This window comes from Lipotes vexillifer, unplaced genomic scaffold, assembly GCF_000442215.2.
Source record: "Lipotes vexillifer unplaced genomic scaffold, Lipotes_vexillifer_v1.1 scaffold1691, whole genome shotgun sequence".
NCBI lineage: Eukaryota > Metazoa > Chordata > Mammalia > Artiodactyla > Lipotidae > Lipotes > Lipotes vexillifer.
This window is the reverse complement of record NW_006789046.1, coordinates 2959426-2963098: the sequence shown is the minus strand read 5'-3', so window position 1 is coordinate 2963098 and position 3673 is coordinate 2959426. Positions and strand designations below refer to the sequence as shown.

Here is a 3673-nt window from a genome sequence, read left to right as displayed (position 1 = left end):
TGTGTGTGTGTGTGTGTGTGTGTGTGTGTGTGTGTGTGTGTGTGTGTGTGTGTAGGGGGAGGTGAGTGTGGGTGAGTGTGCTGACGTGCACGTTTGTACTAGAATTCAGTGCAAACCAGAGAGGAGGTTAAGCTAGTGCCATTTCTCTTCTCACATCTCTTTGGCATCACTCAGGGACACGTGCTCCGCCAGGCCTTCCTAAAGAAGGTGCATTCACACCAAAAAAGAGTATCACTTGCAGCTGATGTCAAAAACGGCCAGATCTGTGGGCTATGGGAGCTGCTTCCTAGGCACTGCAGTCTGCACGGAGCGCCCCTCAACTGTGTGGGTATCCCTTCCCTTCTTTTATTTTAGGATGTGCGGAGCCAGGCTGAGCAATTTTAGCCCAAAGTAATGCTGGTCATCAGAAACACCACTGCATCAACGGAACAACTAATGTCAACTGTGTGGGCTGCCCTCTGCTTATCTTTTTTTACAGTAACCGTTGAGGTAAGGAGTTATTAGCACCCCTGGTTCACGGGTGGGGAAACTGAGGCAGGGAGCAATTAAGAAACTTGACCCAAATCACACAGCTGGCAGGCGGCAGCTGCTACTCGGGTAGACCATATTGTCTTTGACCAATGGTCACATAGCCGCTGGCTCTTGGAAACTATGATGATGCAGTTATACATGTGGAAATGCGGTTAATATCATATTCTACCAGTCTGCCAACCACCACGATGAGCAAGAGAGAGAGAAAGAGAAAGCTGGGAAATTAAACACAATGGTTGAGATTTTCAACAAAAGCGCCACAGCCATTCAATGGGGGAAGGAGTCATTTTTTTGTTCGTTTTCAACAAATGTTCCTGGGACAGTTGGGTGTCCACACGCAAAAAAGATTAATTTACACCCTTATCTCATCATATACAAATCTATATACTATATACAGAAATTAAAGTGATCACAGACCTTAAGGTAAGGTCTAAGGCTATAGACGCTTGGAAGGAAACAACTGTATCTTCATGACTTCAGGTTAGGCAAAGACTCTTAGATACAACACCAAAAGCACAAGCAATACAAGAAATTGATAAGTGTGGCATCATCAGTATTAAAAACCTCTGCACTTCAAAAGACATCGTTAATAAGTGAAAACACAAGACAAGGACTGGAAGGAAATACCTGCAAATCACATATCCAACAAAAGACTTGAATCAGTTTGTATAAGCAGCTCTTACAATAAATAAGAAGACAAACAATCCAATTTAAAAATGGGCAGGGACTTCCCTGGTGGCGCAGTGGTTAAGAATCCGCCTGCCAATGCAGGGGACACCGGTTCGAGCCCTGGTCCGGGAAGATCTCACATGCCGCGGAGCAACAAAGCCCGTGCGCCACAACTACTGAGCCCTCATGCCGCATCTACTGAAGCCCGCGTGCCTAGAGCCCGTGCTCCACAGCAAGAGAAGCCACCGCAATGAGAAGCCCGCGCACCGCAACGAAGAGTAGCCACCGCTCAACACAATCTAGAAAAAGCCCGCGCACAGCAACGAAGACCCAACGCAGCCAAAAATAAATAAATAAATTTATAAAAATAGGCAAAAGGTTGAAATAAACACATCACCAAAGAAGATTTACATATGGCTAACAAAGCCCATAAAAAGATGTTCAACACCAACACTCACCAGGGAAACGCAACATGAAGATACAACTTCACACCCACTAGGATGTGGCTACAATGAAAAAGACGGGCAATGACAAGACTTGGTGAGGATGTGGGGCCAATGGAACCCTCACATGCTGCTGGTGGGGATGCAAAATGGTGCAGCTGCTCTGGAAAACAGTTTGGCAGTTCTATAAGATGGTAAATGTAGACCTACCGTATGACCCAGCAATTGTAGTCCTGAGTATACGCCCAAGAGAAATGAACGCAGCTCCCCACACCAAGAAATAGAAGTGCAGAAACTGAGTAACTGTCCCAGCTCACAGGGAGGAGCTGGGTTTGAATCTGGGTCCCAAATGTCAGAGATTGAGCTTTTCCCACCCCAGGGAATGGCCACAGGGGTGTCCAAACAGGTGAGGAGAGGGAGAGCGCTGTGAATGTCTCTTCACCTGTAGAGAATGGGGAAAATTGCACCCCGGGATCCAAGGTCTATTTTTGGGCCTGGAGCCACTGGCTCACGCCCCATGTTAACTGGTGACAATGAGCAAAACCTGCACGAGCCTCTCCCACTCTGGAGGGCCCCCACTCACTCGGGTCACCCGTTACACCCTGAGCCAGGCCCGCTGGGGTGGGCGCCCCAATGCTGCCCAGGTGGTTTTCCTGGAGACACGCAAATGGATGAAAACCTGAAACATTTGGATGGTGATCTTAGGGATAAAGCCCAGAAATTAGAGTCAGCTCCCTCGTTCATGAACTGAAAACCCTGTACCAACTGGCAGATGCACCCTTGCCCTCTGCCCGTGTCCCCAGCTGCCCCATGCCCTCACCTCCAAGCCCTTCCTTGCGCACTGACTTGATACCAGTGTTCTGAGTGTCTGGGTTCTCTCTCGGGCCTTCTGAACTTGCTACCCCGAAGTGGGACGGGCTGGCCTGTGCTGGCTGCCTTCAACCCCTCGGGAAGCCGCAACCCTGTCCTTACAGAAGCTCCACTCAGAGCGGAAGATGGGAAGGACACTGGGCCCATTTTCCTCTCATCCTCTGCGTCCCCGGTGCGTGGAGCCAGCCCGCAGCGGTCACCTGGATAGTGGCTCAGATGACTTTTCAGCCGAGGCAGACTCCCTCCCAGGCCACCAGGAAGGGCCAGGTCCGCAGCAGCACTCCTGCCTTCTAATCCCTCAGTGGAGCCTCCAGGGTACCCCAGGCTGATGAGGAAGAAAGGTGACCACGAAGGAGGCTGGGTGGCGCCCAAACAAGGGGCTCCAATGCCAGGTGGACTGGACTCCGGTCAAAGGGTCTCACCTGAACCTCCTAACCAGGCTCCCTGTCACCACCCCCGTTCCACCCCACCTGACTCCTCCTCCCCAGCACTATGGCTACAGCCACTGTTCTAACTCGGCCACCTGTGTCACTTGAGCATCTGCAACGGGCCCTGTGCAGTCGGCACCAGCAAGTCTCCAAGCATAGCCAGAGGCCACCTGCCTCACGGGTTGCCTGAACTGCTCGTTAAGATGCAGATTTGGGGGCCCGCCCCAGACCGATCCCACCTCTGCCTCAGTGGGGAGGGGGCCCAGAAATGCGCTCAGTTAACCATCTCACCAAAGTTGGTCGGGCAGTCCCTGGCCTACAGGCTTGGGAACATTCCAGCAGCTCAGGATCTGGCCCCCCTTCCCCAGCCGGGCATCCCAAATGCCCCTGACCGAGGTCCAACACCTTCACTGTGCTCGTGCCCATCCTTCATCCTCAAATAGAGCCCCCCTCATCCTACCCACCCACCTCTCCCCAGCCCTGTTCTGGTTCTTCCTCCCTGACAAGGCCGCCCCTGATTTCCGCAGCAACAGGAAAATGCTCCTGTTTTTCTCCGGGGCCCACAGATTCAACGCCCCGGGGACAAGGTTTAGCACATTTTCTTTGAAACATTTAAAAATACCTATAAAAGGGCTCCTAGGGCTTCCCTGGAGGCGCAGTGGTTGAGAGTCCGCCTGCCGATGCAGGGGACACGGGTTCGTGCCTGGGTCCGGGAAGATCCCACATGCCGTG

The 3673-nt window shown here is 52.1% G+C and overlaps 1 protein-coding gene across 1 annotated transcript in view; it reads right to left on the bottom strand.

The window, feature by feature from the left end:
• TIMP2 (TIMP metallopeptidase inhibitor 2) overlaps positions 1-3673 on the bottom strand; it is a 49555-nt gene that overhangs the window by 27800 nt on the left and 18082 nt on the right. The window lies entirely within an intron of this gene.